The sequence below is a fragment of the Chlorocebus sabaeus genome, chromosome 23 (assembly GCF_047675955.1).
Source record: "Chlorocebus sabaeus isolate Y175 chromosome 23, mChlSab1.0.hap1, whole genome shotgun sequence".
NCBI lineage: Eukaryota > Metazoa > Chordata > Mammalia > Primates > Cercopithecidae > Chlorocebus > Chlorocebus sabaeus.
In genome coordinates this window covers 54,924,275-54,941,282 of record NC_132926.1, presented here as the reverse complement: position 1 = coordinate 54,941,282, position 17,008 = coordinate 54,924,275, and the positions used below count along the sequence as shown (strand labels likewise).

At 41.4% G+C, this 17,008-nt stretch overlaps 1 protein-coding gene across 2 annotated transcripts in view; it reads left to right on the top strand.

Annotated features, from left to right (window-relative positions):
• Window positions 1-1,881: 1,881 nt before the first annotated feature.
• The window catches only part of MEGF10 (multiple EGF like domains 10), a 380,133-nt gene continuing 365,006 nt past the window's right edge, over window positions 1,882-17,008 (top strand). The window contains exons 1-2 of one of the 2 annotated variants that reach the window (XM_073010716.1): window positions 1,882-2,031; window positions 2,136-2,252. The gene's annotated coding sequence lies outside the window, so the exon portion shown is untranslated. The remainder of the gene's footprint in view (window positions 2,032-2,135; window positions 2,253-17,008) is intronic. The other variant, XM_008014293.3, reaches the window with a different exon arrangement.

The window sequence follows — 17,008 nt, the reverse complement described above, 5'->3', positions numbered from 1 at the left end:
ACTCCTTGAATAAAGCAGTAGCAAAAATTAGATTTAAATAAGGAACATAAAAACACCTCACTACTTGTACCAGATCACCTCAAGGTCCTGCTATGTGGGAAACCCGAAACCCTAGCATTAGAGTAACTGAACACATCAGCCAGCTAGAGCATATACAAGTTATGAAATAAAAAACTTTAATAATAAAAAATAACCTATTTTAAAGGGATTTCTCACAGTGCCTCTGGGTACTTTAGAGTCAGGCATCTGGAACAAAATAGAAACACAGTCCAATCAATTTCCAAGTTGGAAAAATCCTCGTTTCTATTACTTACCTGCCAACAGTCCATCTAAATAAAACCACACAGTCACATATTCCTCTGATGAAGGAGACAAAAAAATATTGATCCTTCCTTGGCATGTGGTTATTGCTGCCACAGCAGCAGGGAAGAAAGACAATCTGAGGATCCTGCCTGTTTAAAGCACCAGCCCCACCAATCTTAATTTTCACAACAGGGCCTTTCTGGTTTCAGGCAATTCCTCAGCAGAGCAGGACCCAGGTTTTTGGGCTACAATATTTCACATAGAACCATGATTAGTTCTGCTTTGCCCCAGTATTATCATAATTATCCAGTATTTCCAGGGTGTATCTTTTTTCCCAGTGTTTTAAATCTTTCTGCTATTTACCTATAACGTACCTCAACGTATACAGCTCCAAATATTGGTAGACAGCTTCACATGCATTTTTATAAGCTAGTCCTCAGAATATGACCACATGAGAAGACTGTGGCCTCTAATAGGCACCTCAGCTTGTTCAGCGTTGTGCACCAAGGCACAGCTCTAGTGGCTGCTTAAACAAGGCAATGTATACTAATGCTGGGAAATGCGCTAGAAAGTATTGGGATATTACAGATCTTAGACACCATCCCTGTCCTTGAGGAATTGAGAATCTTGGGGTCAAGCTAAGGCCATACTATGGATTTTTTTTTAAGGGCACTAAAATGTAAAGTACCACATACACACTATTTATTAATAAACAAGAATAAAGATCACCCAAGCAAAACACTCCTTGTTAAAGACAGCGTTAGAAACAGTCACAAGTCTAACTTACAATGACATTTTAGTGGGGACTTTTCTACCCTTGGACTTATTAAGAAACTGTATGAGCTGCTATTTGTCAGAAGTGAATATTTGTTGAGAATGTACAGTCTCTGATTTATTCTCTCACTGTTCAATACCCAGAGGGTTGCTTTTGCCCAATAAGGCTGAGAGGAGATCCAGACAGCTGATCCAGAGAGCCCCGGCACTCACAATGTTCCCTGCTGCACCTTTCAACCTTTTCACCCCAATTAAAGGTCAACATGGCTGCTCAAAAATATTTATTTAAAAAGGCAGTCTGCTCAGCGGACTCCCAAGTGTGATTACACTACCACTTCATAGAATTCAATTAAACCCAGGACGGCGCATCTGTGAATCACCGGAAGAGTATGAAGTTGAGATGTTTTCGGCTTTCTCTTAAAAAAAAAAAAGCTTCCTTTTCCCGCCCGTCATTTCTTTACTTCCCAGAGCGCCATCACAGACACATGCACACGCGTTTATAATCTCCCCTCGGGTGGTTCATGGATTTATGGCTCCCGGTTTAATTAAATTCCCTCTAACGACAATCTAAATTGGCAGCATGCGGCACAGCGAACCCCCGCCAGCCTGCGCGTAGGCTCAGAGCCCGAGACCTGCGAACGCCCACCCTCGGCGGGGGGCTAAAGGCACCCACCTGAGCCTCACGCCGCCAACGTCTCTGCTTCCGCCCTGCGCCGGGCACTTCCGCCCTCACCCGCCAGGCGCCGGCCCCGCTCCCCGCACTTCCGCCCCACGCCTGCAGCACTGCCGGCTGGGCTCTCTTTATCTCAGATGGGGTCCCGCCTACGCTCTCAAGGATGGCGGCGCCTGAACCTTTACTCATGAAGAGTAACACACAAACCAAGGCCAAACTAAAAAACAAAACACGGAAAAGTGACCCCGCATGTTTAGGAACCATTTAATAACGAGCCTCAGGTGCGGGAGCCAACTCTTGGAGGCTGCGAAGTCCGAGCCATTTTAACCCCTCTGCATGCATGCATTCTCTCGTTAATTTAATATTTACTCTCCTCCCCCACTAGGTCTTGGCTGAACTAGGTTATGGGGAATGCGATGAGCAAAACTGGCAGCCGTACCCTCCCGCAAACTGAAAATCGTGTGGGAAAGCAGACATTAGGAAATCATCCCTGATTAAATAGGTAATGCGTTTATTCAGCTAAGTGCTTTGCAGGGAAGGAATATGAGAAAAGATCTGAGTGGGATCTCGTTGAAGAGGTAGCTTTGGGGCTGGGATTTGAAGAGCGTCGGTTGGGGACAGAGCTGCAGGCTGTGGGAAGGGTCTGCTGGAGGGTGTGCAGTATGGGTTGTATGCAGAAGACTGATGAGTATGACTGAGGCTTAGAGGGAATGGGGGAGAGAGGTGGCAACAGGCCAGAGAGGGTAAGCAAGAGTCTGGCCATGCAGGGCCTTTCAGGTTTGTGCTAAAGGTAGCTGGGGGCATTTCTGTTTTATGTGGGAAGGGGGTGAATTGATTGCTTTTCCATTCTGAAAGGATGCCTCAGCTTTGGGAAGCAGATGAGAAGGGTTGAGGATAGGCAAGAGTAGAACAAGCAGGGAGGTGAGGAAGCTACTGAGCAGTCCAGATTGTAGGTATGGTGGCTTGAATGGTGGTATAGTAAATAATGAGAAAATGATGGATAATAATTATAGTAATACTCAAAGCTAACATTTATTGATTGCTCACAAAAAGCTTTATACTCATTAGTCTGTTTAATCCTGAGAACAATGCAATTAAGTATTAGTACCATTTTACAGATGAAGAAATGGAGGTTTAATAACTTGCTGGAGTTCTCACAGCTACAAAATGGTAGATTTGGAATTCCATCTCATTCTGTCTGATGTCTTAAGCTTCCCACTATAAATTCAATGTGTACTCAGTGATTTTAAAAAAGATACAAAGCAAAGCAAGGTCAGGAATGAATTCCTTAAACCACACTGATTATGTGATGTTGCTGGAAGCCACATTAAGATAGTAGAATTTACAAGTTCTTTGTCACTTCAGCATTTTCTGATAGGCTAAGGAGGGAATTTTGTGACTGTCAACAGACTACCTATGATTATTTTTGAATTAATGCATTCTGATAAGACTTAGTTTTTCTGGAAAAAAAGAAGTCAAGTGGTAAAGCACACTCCACCTAACAGTTGCTGATAGGATGTCTTTAAAGAAGGGATCTGGGGTCCAGTTATAAACACCTTGGTGGAGCATGAGTATCTTAGATATTGTGGAGTGACAGAAAAGCTTACTAGACATGTAACTCCAGATCAGCTTCCAAATCTCGTTTATTGTTGGAAGACAAAGGTTTATAAAATCACTTGGACTTATGAAACCTGATTTCACCCACTGAAGGAAAAGAATGGATTCACCAAGGCCAACAATGAAGGCTTTTAGCACTGGTTGTGAGTAAATTTCTCTAAGGAGCCAAAAGTTCACAAATTTTCAGAATTTGAGTTTCATCAGTAAGAATTTCTTGGGTCTGTAAGTGATAGCACAAGACCCAGAGCCTCCCCATTATTGTTTTGGTTAGAGGGAGTCCTGTGGAATGTCTGGGAATCCCTGAGAACTCACTATGGTTGATACCCTCTTTGGGAGTGCCTGGCTGACTGCCATGAGCTCAGAGGACCAGTTTAGCCTCTAGATCCAGGGCCTACAGTGCTGGGGAAAGGAGCTCTGCTTGGGAAAATATCTGGAGTCTGGCCAGGAAAAATGATTGTCTGCAAAACCAAAAAAAAAAAAAAAAAAGGCAGTCATAGCAAAATTAATAAGCATTTATTAAATGATCACAAAATCGAACACTGTGTCAGCTTCATTAATGGTTGGATTTAGCATTCATAATAACTTCGTTATATTGGAAAACAGTTTTTAGATGAGATGCTCTCACCAAGTGAGAGTTCCTGAGTATATGTGATGAGTGTAGAGAAATTATATTTTAACTTTTAGGCAAATAATTTCACAAGGAAAATTTGAAAAGTCCTTTTATAGAAAAATTATTAAGTGTGAAATGTATATACTTTTTAATATGTTTCAAATGATGTGAAAGAATGTTTTAAGAATGTGAAGGTCTTAAGACAGTTATGGGTCTTGTACAGTTTTGTTCATTCAAAACATGCTTGTTGCCAGGCGCGATGGCTTACACTTGTAATCCCACCATTTTGGGAGGCCAAGGTGAGCGGATCACCTGAGGTCAGGAGTTTGAGACCATCCTGCCCAACGTGGTGAAACCCTGTCTCTACTAAAAATACAAAAATTAACTGGGCGTGGTGATGGGTGCCTGTAGTCCCAGCTGCTCAGGAGGTTGAGGCAGAAGAATTGCTTGAACCCAGGAGGCGGAGGTTGCAATGAGCTGAGACTCCATCCTGGGCAACAAGAGTGAAACTATGTCTCCAAAAAAAAAAAAAAAAACCCCAAAAATGAACAAACAAAGAAAAAAACATGCTTGTCATTAGGCATTTGACTTGCATGTCCTCCTCTAGGTCTGGACTGCAATTCTAGGCTATGCTTTACCCATCTGGATAGGACTGGTGCAGGGATCTCTGTGTGCTAGAATGTTCAGAACTCACCTGGGTTGAGTTTTTCAATGGTCATCTCTGAGGCAGAAGCCTGGTGTAGAGAAAGCCTGCTGCCACAGTCTGATCTGTAACTCCTGACATAACTCCAAAGGTACTTTAGGGAACATATGACATATTCTTCCAGAGATGTCCTAGAGCCAGGCTTCCCTCTTAAGGCCTCTGAAAGGTGGCCTGTGTGGGTGTGGAGGAAGGTATCTTCACTCATGCCCTCTTAGCTTTGCCTCTGGAAGAGCAGGAATAAAGAAATGGCCTTTGATGTCAATATGTTCCCTTCAGAATGCCTTAGAAAAATAATGTATGCCTTGGCAAGTAGTGACTGTCATGCCAGCTCTGTTTTACAGTAACTTGGCTCTGTGTTGCCACTCACACAACATGCAATTTGAACTTTGACTAGGAGGGACAATCTCAGTAATTGCCACAGTTAGGTGATGCAATTGTTTTGGTGGAGGTGTTCAGAAACTTGGTAGGTTTTCTTTCCTGGTGTATTTCTGGTCTTTATAGTGAGCATATATGTTTATGTCATGAGTGTCCCATCCTCAGGTCTGCAAACTCTGCAGGAAACGATCTGTAAGGGCCAGATATTGTGTTATGTTTAAGGTCATGGAGAAAAACAGTGGCAACCTCCCAAAGAAAAGACAGGCTTCTGAGTCTGGGATGTGCTGGGTCAGTGGGGTCGCTGTTGACTCCCCCCAGGCCAACCATTACAGGAAACAGAATTATAAGCCCAACTCACCAGGGGAGAATGGATCTCGAAAGTCTGATTCCTATGTCCCCTTTGACATTTTAAAAACTCTGCTCTTCTGCCAGACATTCAGAGAACAGTGAAGTAAATTTTAAAAGGAGAAAATGTTTATTTGTTTTAAAGCTTGCTCAGTGATCCACCTAGGCCATTTACATAAACAACCTTTCCATGTAAACCATTAATTATGTAGTATAAGAGCCAAATAAAAATGCTAAAAAATAAAAGTAATTGTAGAATAAATTAGTATGGCTTGAGTGCACAAATATAGATAAACTGTAGACTTTTACATTTTGTTGAAGGAAGTGGATGTGTGTTTTTTCTTTTGTTTGAGCTACTAGGAACCAACAAATGACATTTGACAGATGGATACCAAAGCTGTTAAAGTTTAAACCCATACTGGTGATGAAATTACAGTTTTTGCAGGGACCTTGACTCACACTTCTTTCTTTATCTGTCTTAAAAAGATTGTGGGGCAAGATAGGAGATGAGTGTCCTGTGGATTTCCCCAGAAGGTTTGTTGGAGCAAGACCATTGTTGTCTACTCCAAAATCAGTAGCTTCCAACCTCCTTTCACTTGTAATAACAGAAGATTACTTGTGTCTGTGCTAAAGGAAATGAATCGAGTGCAGCCTGCCAGGCACAAAGAAGAAGGGCAGAAACTGACACTGTTGAGGAAAGATGGCATAGGGGACCTTGTAGTAACAATACCAGGGCACATTTATGTCACCCTTTGTAGTATTGCAAGAGTCTTTATAGATATCATTTAATTTGATTCTTCACAATAATTCTGTAAGATAGACAGGGCATGCATTTTTATCAGTCCCATTTTACAGACAAGGTAATTGAAGCTTCGTGAAGGAAATCACAATGAAGCTGGAATTGGAAAGCCTTTCCTAACTCCCATCTATATTTTTTTCACTACCCCATTCATAATTCTTTTTAAATGTAAATGAAAAGAAACATGGTTCAGTTCCTAGCAATATTTTGTGCTATGTAGGATTTTTTAAGAATGTTGAGTGCATTTACATCATTTCCTCAGGGAAGGTTTTGTTTTACCTGGACAGGCAGGAAATGGAGTTGAAATGGGAAAAGTTTTTCATTTTTATGGATTAAACCCATCTGTTATGTTCACTAAGGCTAGATCATGGAGGAGGATAGATTTCTCACAGCATAAAGACAGGAGAGTAAAATGCACCTCCTTTATTCCCTGGTTCAGATTCACCCCCATCCAGGGAGTCCTGTTCAGACAAAACAGGGCAGTCAGCCTATCAGTAAGAAAGAAAAGATACTGTGGCCCTCAAACATGCCCCAACATACTGAGCAGTCTTCCACAAAGTTGAAGTTAACACTTATTGCTCAGAAGAATTCTGAGGAGTAATTTTTTTGCACATATTTGAATATTATCTGCTGTGTGTGCACAGGACAAAAATAAAGGAAATTTTCCAATTTATTCAGAATAATGCTGACTGAGTACTTACTATGTGCCATAGTCAAGCACTGGAATGCTAGTGTTTATTGTTTTTTTTTTTTTTTTTTTCCTGAAACAGAGTTTCACTCTTGTTGCCCAGGCTAGAGTGCAATGGCACAGTCTCAGCTCACTGCAACCTCCGCCTCCTGGGTTCAAGCAATTCTCCAGCCTCAGCCTCCTGAGTAGCTGGGATTACAGGCATGCACCACCACACCCGGCTAATTTTGTATTTTTAGTAGAGACAGGGTTTCACCATGTTGGTCAGGCTGGTCTTCAACTCCTGACTTCATGTGATTTACCCACGTCGGCCTCCCAAAGTTCTGGGATTACAGGCCTGAGCCGCTGTGCCTGGACTGGAATGCTAGTGTTTTTTGTTTTTGTTTTCTTTTTTTTTTGAGACAGAGTCTTGCTCTGTCACCCAGGCTGGAGGGTAGTGGTGGGATCTTGGCTCACTGCAACCTCCACCTCCTGGGTTCAAGAGATTCTCCTGCCTCAGCTGCCTGAGTAGCTGGGATTATAGGCACACGCCACTGCCTCTGGCTAATTTTTGTATTTTTAGTAGAGATGGGTTTTCACCATGTCAGACAGGCTGGTCTTGAACTCCTAACTGCAAGTGATCCACCTGCCTGGGCCTCCCAAAGTGTTGGGATTACTGGCGTGAGCCACCACACCTAGCTTGGAATGTTAGTGTTGAACCACATACACGTACTCCTTGTAATAGAGCTCACAGTCAAATCTTAATGAAATGATCATGTCAATATTTACTGTAGAAAACCCATTTTCCAATGGGAGTAAGACCAGTAACTAGTTAATTGGAAAATGCAGTTAAAGTGGGAAGTATGTATATGATTTGATATATTTAATCATATAGATATGGTTATATATATAATAAATTTTTTTTTTTTTTTTTTTGAGGCGGAGTCTCGCTCTGTCGTCCAGGCTGGAGTGCAGTGGCCGGATCTCGGCTCACTGCAAGCTCCGCCTCCCGGGTTTACGCCATTCTCCTGCCTCAGCCTCCCGAGTAGCTGGGACTACAGGTGCCCGCCACCGCGCCCGGCTAGTTTTTTGTATTTTTTAGTAGAGACGGGGTTTCACTGTGTTAGCCAGGATGGTCTCGATCTCCTGACCTCGTGATCCGCCCGTCTCGGCCTCCCAAAGTGCTGGGATTACAGGCTTGAAATATTTTATTTTCTTACTTAAAATACATAAATGAACATTCATTTGCTAAATTTGTTAGAGTCAAGATGGTTTCTTTTAGACTCTATCCAGTCATTGAAAGTTTACGTTATCTTTCTTGCATAAAACCCACTCAAAATGGTGGGATATACATATCATCTACAATTTCCAGTTTCAGATACTCTAAAGTGAAGGGAAAACTTAAAGACACTTGTGAAGTGTCTTCACTAAGTGAATTCACTTATATTTTTATTTTTTCCCCTATCTTTTACACTTGTCTTGCCTACAACTAATTTAAGAGCAATTATTTTCCCTCAGCTTTTCAAGTCTTTCCAAAGCATTTAACTGAGCTTTCATAGAAACAGTAACTCTCTTTTTATGCTCATATTTGATCAGTTTATGTGATATTTAATTAAACTACATAATTATAGTAATCAAGTACAACTGCCATAAACAGGTTTGGGAACAAAAACAACCCATTCTTAGTAAGCATAAGCTCAGCTGGTGGGAGTAGAGGCGTTGAGGTTACCAGGTGGCAGAAGCCACAAGTGTTGATCGTGATCTGGGCAATCCATCAATACGTTTTACAAAGGGATTTGAAAGCATCACTTAATTCCCTGTGGTGCTGAATTAAGAGAGCTTCTGTTGTAATTAACAACGAATAAATATTACTAAAGAAAAGCGGTGGGTGCCATAAAAGTCTGTGATTGGGAGATGCGATATATGCATCACAGTCCTGGGGCTTTAGGAAAGGACTTGACTGTTGACCTAAAATCAGACAACGATTAGAGTTACCTCAGAGACAGGCTGGGGCAGGAATCTGGAGAAAGCGTTCCAAGCAGCAGGAGTAGCAGGGTCAATGGTGTGAGGGTGGAGGCAGGATGTGTTGAAAATGAGGAACTGAAAGAAGGCAGTGTGGGTGGAGCCAAGAGTGGCAGCTGGGTAGCAGTACTGGATGAGGCAGAGGGAGGTAGAGTCCACCTTGTGCAAGCTTTCTGGGCTCTTGCAAGCAGGGGGTCTTCATCTCTGTTGACAGCAGGAAGCTGCCAATGCATGTGAAGCGGGAGTGTGCTTATTTGTTCAAGAGCAACAGCCAATTTGTAGAGTTTAGACCACCAAATCTAATTTGGGTACTTGCATTATATGTTTTCCTAATCTAAATACACTGTAGGTAATGGAGAAAAAATTTTCTTTTCTTGACCTCTGGCATCAGAATTTCTCTTGGGGAGGGAACTGTCCTTATTCAGGGGAATGCATTCATTGGCAGCTTATGGGCCAGAGATGAAGATCTGAGGATAGGTGTTGAGATAATAAAGAGATACTAAATATCTCTGCTGAGAAAATAAAAGGGAGTGAGACAGAAGGAAGGGGAGTTTTGTATTAGTTTTCTAGGCCTGCCTTAACAAAGTACCACAAACTGAGTGGCTTAAAATAACAGACATTTATTCTCTCCACTTTGGAGGTTAGAAGTCTGAAATCAGGGTGTCAGCAGGGCCATGCTCCCTCTATAAAGCTCTGGACAGAATTTTTCCTTGCCTCTTCTTGGTTACTCCTGGTGCCTGTGCAATCCCTGGTTGCTTGGTTTGCAACTGCATCTCTCCAGCTCTGCCTCTGTTGTCACATGGCATCCTCCTTGTGTGTCTCTGTCTGTGCGTCTTCTCCTTTTCTTATAAAGATGCCAGTCATATTGGATTAAGGTCCACCTAAATTACTTCATCTTAACTTGCTGCATCTGCAAAGACCCTGTTTCTAAATAAGGTCCCATTCACACGCACTAGAGGTTAGGACTTGAATGTATCTTTTTGGGGGACACAATTCAATCCATAACTGGTGTAAACAGGGAGAGGTGAGAAGGATCAGAAAAATCATGAGATGTTAAGGGCTTAGGGTGGCTACAACCATTAAGAAATTGCTGATGGTGGAATGGCTGAGAGGACTAATAATGCATTTTAAAGTGCTTTTTGAAGATATAGAAGTAGCCAACAAACGTGAAAAAATGCTCAACGTCAATAATCAAAGATGTGAAAATCAAAACCACAATGAGATATCACCTCACACCACCAGTCAAAATGGCTATTAAAATGTCAAAATAATAATAATAATAATAAGGGCAGCAAGGCTGTGGAGAACAGGGAATACGTATACACTGCTGGTGGGAATGTAAATTAGTTTAGCCACTGTGGAAAGCAGTTTGGAGATTTCTCAAGGGACTTAGAACTACCATTAGATCCAGTAATCCCATTAATGAGTATATACTCCAAGGAAAATAAATCAGTATATCAAAAAGACACGTCTACTCATATGTTCATCATAGCACTATTCACAATAGCAAATACATGGAATCAACCTAGGTGTTCATCAATGGTGGACTGGATAAAGAAAATGTGGTACATATATAGCATGGAATACCACGCAGCCATAAAGGAGAATGAAATTATTTCCTTTGTAGCAACATGGATGCAGCCAGAGGCCATTATCCCAAGTGAACTAATGCGGGAACAGAAAACCAAATACTGTATGTTCTTATTTATAAATGGGAGCTAAACACTGGGTACACATGAACATAAAGATGGGAATCATAGACTCTGGGGACATTAGAGTGGGGAGAGAAGGGATGGATAAGGGTTGAGAAACTACCTATTGGGTACTATGCTTACTACCTGTGTGATGGGATCATTTGTACTGCAAACCTTAGTGTCACACAATATACTCATGTAAAAAAGCCTGCACATGTACCCCCTGAATCTAAAATAAAAGTCGAAATTATAAAAATAAATAAAGATCTGATCCAAAAATAAGTAAGTAAAGTATCTCTCTTCCCAGGTAAGATGTGACAGCCTACAAAATGTCTCCTCACTGTGCCCAGGGTGGTGACTCCCACCTTTTCAATGACACTTCTATTACACATGTGTTTGTTGATGCTTTGGTGGAGGAGATCAGGGGGCAAAAGACAAGCGGGGTCACCAAGAAGGACTTGGGTCCCTTGTTAGGGTCGCTGACATAAGGGATGCAATCATACGAAACCTCCAGAAAACAATTCAATAGATATTGGAGATTTCTCAAAGGACTTAGAACTACCATTAGATCCAGTAATCCCATTAATTACTGGGGGAGGGGGGCGGAAAAAAGTAATTCTGTGATTGTAAACCACTCTTCCTGTGTCCTGGTCTCCCAGATATTCAGAGAAATATTGAATTTCCACAATCTCCAGCATGCGGATTTGGAAACCTTATCTCCTTCTTGTTGGGCAAGGACCAGGGTTTAAAATATAGTTATGAAAAATCTCCCTCTTCATTTGGTGCTGTCAATCCTTTGAGGGTACAGTGCAGGGTTTTAACTATATTTACAGTGCTTATGAGTTAGTTAAGAAACACACACCCCAAATCCTGTAGTCTACATCTCTTGCCCTACTCTTTTCCAAATATCAAAATTCTGAATAGACGATCACTTTGATGGCGGGAGAATGTTCCCTGAAGTTCAGTTTTTAGGTCTTGTCAGTTTCCCTTCTTTCTTCGGTAAGACCTAACGCTTTATTTCTGGATCGCTGGCTGAGGCACTGAAGCTCTTCCATGCCATTCACTCAGGTGATGATTTCCTGCAGTGTGTCCAGATGTTTGTGTTCGGCGTTACTGCTATTAGCCATCAAGTCTGAGAAGTGTACAAAATTAAATCCATCCTTGAGGCCTAGAAGGGAAGACAATCTTAATAATAGTTTAATGTCCTCAGAGTGAAATATCCTGAAGTGGGGGAAGAACTACCATCTCCATGAACTACAGTCCTACACTGCAGCCTTTTTCTTCATTTCCGTGCTTCATTTATGTTGGTATTTAACACAAATGTGGTTTTAAAGCACATCAAAGCCTCCTTAAAACCTAAGTAACTGGCAAATGGTTAGAATAATTAATAAAGCCGGTTTTTGTTTGTTCTGTAAGTAGCTCAAAGAAATTGAGAAAATTTGCAGTTGGCAAAGGTATTATTGGTGGCTAATACGTTGCACCTCTGTAGAAACTTTTTTTTTTTTTTTAATACTTTATGTTCTAGGGTACATGTACACAATGTGCAGGTTTGTTACATATGTATACATGTGCCATGTTGGTGTGTGTGCTGCACCCATTAACTCATCATTTACATTAGGTATTTCTCCTAATGCTATCCCTCCCTCTCCCCCCACCCCACAACAGGCCCTGGTGTGTGATGTTCCCCTTCCTGCGTCCAAGTTATTTCATTGTTCAGTTCCCACTTATGAGTGAGAACATGGGGTGTTTGGTTTTCTGTCCTTGTGATAGTTTGCTCAGAATGATGGTTTCCAGCTGCATCCATGTCCCTACAAAGGACACGAACTCATCCTTTTTTATGGCTGCATAGTATTCCATGGTCTATATGTGCCACATTTTCTTAATCCAGTCTGTCATTGATGAACATTTGGGTTGGTTCCAAGTCTTTGCTATTGTGAATAGTGCTGCAATAAACATACGTGTGCATGTGTCTTTATAGCAGCATGATTTATAATCCTTTGGGTATATACCTAGTAATGAGATGGCTGGGTCAAATGGTATTTCTAGTTCTAGATCCTTGAGGAATTGCCACACTCTCTTCCACAATGGTTGACCTAGTTTACACTCACACCAACAGTGTAAAAGCATTCCTGTTTCTCCACAGCCTCTCCAGCACCTGTTGTTTCCTGACTTTTTAATGATTGCCATTCTAACTGGTGTGAGATGGCATCTCATTGTGGTTTTGATTTGCATTTCTCTGATGGCTAGTGATAATGAGCATTTTTTTCATGTGTCTGTTGGCTGCATAGATGTCTTCTTTTGAGAAGTGTCTGTTCATATCCTTTGCTGACTTTTTGGTGGAGTTGTTAGTTTTTTTCTTGTAAATTTGTTTGAGTTCTTTATAGGTTCTGGATATTAGCCCTTTGTCAGATGAGTAGATTGCAAAAATGTTCTCCCATTCTGTAGGTTATCTGTTCACTCTGATGGTAGTTTCTTTTGCTGTGCAGAAGCTTTTTAGTTTAATTAGATCCCATTTGTCAATTTTGGCTTTTGTTGCCATTGCTTTTGGTGTTTTAGACATGAAGTCCTTGCCCATGCCTATGTCCTGAATATTGCCTGGGTTTTCTTCTAGGGTTTTTATGGTTTTAGGTCTAACACTTAAGTCTCTAATCCATCTTGAATTATTTTTCTATAAGGAGTAAGGAAGGGATCCAGTGTCAGCTTTCTACTTGTGGCTAGCCAATTTTCCCAGCACCATTTATTAAACAGGGAATCCTTTCCCCATTTCTTGTTTTTGTCAGGTTTGTCAAAGATCAGATGGTTGTAGATGTGTGGTATTATTTCTGAGGGCTCTGTTCTGTTCCATTGGTCTATATGTCTGTTTTGGTACCAGTACCATGCTGTTTTGGTTACTGTAGCCTTGTAGTATTGTTTGAAGTCAGGTAGCGTGATGCCTCCAGCTTTGTTCTTTTGACTTAGGATTGTCTTGGCAATGCAGGCTCTTTGGCACAAGACAGGGATTCCCTCTCTCACCACTCCTATTCAACATAGTGTTGGAAGTTCTGGCCAGGGCAGTCAGGTAAGAGAAAGAAATAAAGGGTATTCACTTAGGAAAAGAAGAAGTCAAATTGTCCCTGTTTGCAGATGACATGATTGTATATTTAGAAAACCCCATCATCTCAGCCCAAAATCTCCTCAAGCTGGTAAGCAACCTCAGCAAAGTCTCAGTATACAAAATCAATGTGCAAAAATCACAAGCATTCTTATACACCAATAACAGACAAACAGAGAGCCAAACCATAAACGAACTCCCATTCACAATTGCTTCAAAGAGAATAAAATACCTAGGAATCCAATTTACAAGGGATGTGAAGGACCTCTTCAAGGAGAACTACAAACCACTGCTCAGTGAAATAAAAGAGGACATAAACAAATGGAAGAACATTCCATGCTCATGGATACGAGGAATCAATATCGTGAAAATGGCCATACTGCCCAAGGTAATTTATAGATTCGATGCCATCCCCATTAAGCTACCAGTGACTTTCTTCACAGAATTGGAAAAAACTACTCTGTAGAAACTTTCACATCTGGGTTGTGTCATGAGCACTGAAGCTGCCCAGGCACAATAAAGTGAAAAGCAGGCAATTACCCAGAGACTGTGAATACAATACGAGGCTGACTTGAATATTTAGGCAAGAAACCTTTAGGGTCTTCTCCCGCTTTGTGAGTCCTGCATGGATTGTTGGTGAGAATGGCTGGATGGTGCTCTACTTTACCCTGAAGGAATTGGCTAACCCATCCATTCTCCTGAATTATGTCGGGAAATTTGTGTCCTCTGGCTGCTGAGAAAAGATGGATCGTCTTGGTGACCTTCACAGTCATCCTCTTAAGCCTCTGAGAACCAGCTGGTTTCTTGTTTAAACCAAGTCATGTCTGCCTGAATCCTGCATACTGAGGGAAGGTATCCTCAATAGAGGCCCTCATGTCTCAACAGTCCTGAGATGACCCAGAGAATGCTAGAGGAACGGGCTCTGAAGTTCCCTCTGACCCAAGGCCTATGCCATGTGCCAGGCTCTCTAGTTCTGTATATGGTTGGTTCTTTTCCATAATTCATGCTCTGCCCCTATTACTCCTCACAATAACCCTTTAAAGACAGTTATTCTGCCAGTATAAAAGGTGCCAGTCTTCTGTGGCACCCTGGCTTTTACCATACCCCAAGCCCAAGACCATCTTTTCAAAGCTCTGTGTAAACTCTAAATGGTTACCACATGTAAGAAAGATTAAAACAGAGGGGGAAAAAATCTCAGCTTGAACTAGCCACATTGTTGCTCATTACCTTGCAGATATAAAGCATTCTTACATTTTAAACATTTCCATTTTTTAATAAGAGCAAGTCAAAGTTGGCCAGAATTCAGAAGAAATCTCTTGAAATGGTAATACATTTAAGAAGGTTCTTTATAAAATCAAGAGTGGTAGCTACTTTCTTAGTAGCTTCCAAGAGTGGAAAAAGCAGGAAGACTAAAGGATACCAATACTTTGACAGGTCTGAATGTTAGCAAGTGGGGATCAGTTATTCTCATTAGTCAAAGAGACAAGACAGGAGTAAGGCATAAGTTTGGTAGAATAAAAGAAAGTTAATCTAAGAAACACGTAAGTAAGTGCAGTGAAACTGGCTTTGTCCTCTTGTACTGCTGGTGGCAATTCAATTATCATATAGTCATATTTCTTATTTTGTAATTGTTAATTGGTTAAGTCATAGAGCATTTCTGTGAAATTCTTCTCTCTCTCTTCCCAAGCATGTGTGTGTGTGTGTGTGTGTGTATGTATACAAAAATGAGGAAATGGAGAAACAGCAGAGACATGTGTTAATAGCTGCCTCCATCTGGATCTGGGGAAGGCCCAAACCTCAGACTTACTGTTCCCTTCTGCTATCGTGAGGTAGATGGTCACTTTGAAGACACAGTTTCTTTGCCACAACGTCTTATTCTAGGGTTATTTGTGGCTTTTCGGTTTTGCGCTGTTCTTTTCTGGTCATCACTGATTCTCACGTAAGTGCAGATGATGAGGGAAAAAATCTAACTAAATGGAATCCTTACTACATGTGTCATATTTTCTCTGCCCAGTGCCCATCTTAGAAGCTTATCTGATTGTATATTATCTCTCATAGCTTGCTTGGACTCCTCTTTCCTCTTGGTCTTGGGAATAAAGAGAGAGGGAGAGGTGTTTAAAGGTAGTTCGCCATGGCATACCGCCTGTACTCCTGCAGGTAGTTTACACACCACATGGTCTCCACTATTGCTGTGTGCTGTAACTCAGTACCCCAGTGGTAGCTTGACCTTCAACAGCTGCTGAGCCTCTCTGTTTCTGAAAAGGGGCAGAAGAGGCCATTAGAGCAAGGAAATAACATGTGGCTTTCCAAACTGCATGAAATACATCTATTGTGAGTAGATGAATTACATATTCATGAAAACTGTGAAATGGAAGACAACTCTGTTTGCCAAGCCCTCACGTTGGCTGAGCACAAGGCCCAGCAAACAATGCAAAGCTCTGGCTCTCTCACTTATTTACCTTGCCAGTCAACATGTGCTGTTCTATGACAGGTTTCTTCAAGTCGTAGGAGGAAAGCTGGGAAGAGTTCTGCATTTCCAAAGAAAACTGAATTCCAGAATTATTACATTTTAATCTCATGCCAATGAGCATTTATTGAGTGGCCACTGTTCTAACATTATCCTAACAAAACTGCAATACTGTACTATTAGGAAAGGAATTTACTAGTCAAAAGCGAGTCTGCACACACTGTAACTGTCCCCCTTTCCTCCATTAAAGAGGATGTCTAGTATGTGTATAACCACTCACACCAAGATAAGAGTTTTGACGTTTCTGTTTCATATTACTTCCTGTTAGAAGAGAATCATGGAAACTCTTTCTACCTTACAGATAGGAAAAATGAAGCCAGACATGTTAAGTGACCTCCCAAGGGACGTTGTCACTGTCAGAGCTGGGAAGAGCATTGCATTGCTGTCTCTTGACTCTGAGTTCATATTTACTGTACCAGAGTGCTCATATGGATTTGATGTTAGTATTACAATGTCAATAACAAGGATGACCAAAAAGATTTTGACATTTCGAGTGCTCTACGTGGTTGTGTTTGTGGCTCATCAAGGGCAGAGGTCCAATACTGGTTAGTATCATGCACATGCTGTTCCTCTTAGCTTCAGTCCTTTCCCCTTCTCCACCCTAATGTTTCATCTTTACATTTTTTGCTGAGCTGGGTGAGCTAAACAGGCTCACTGGTAGCTATTCAAACCCTCTTCTTGGGGTTTCTGTACTGCAGAGGTTCCAAATATGATTTAGGGCTCTTTTAGTCAGATGCATTCGCACAAGACTTAAAATCAGAATTGAGTTAAATGGCAAGAGCTGTGTGATCTGTTAGCCTTTATTTTT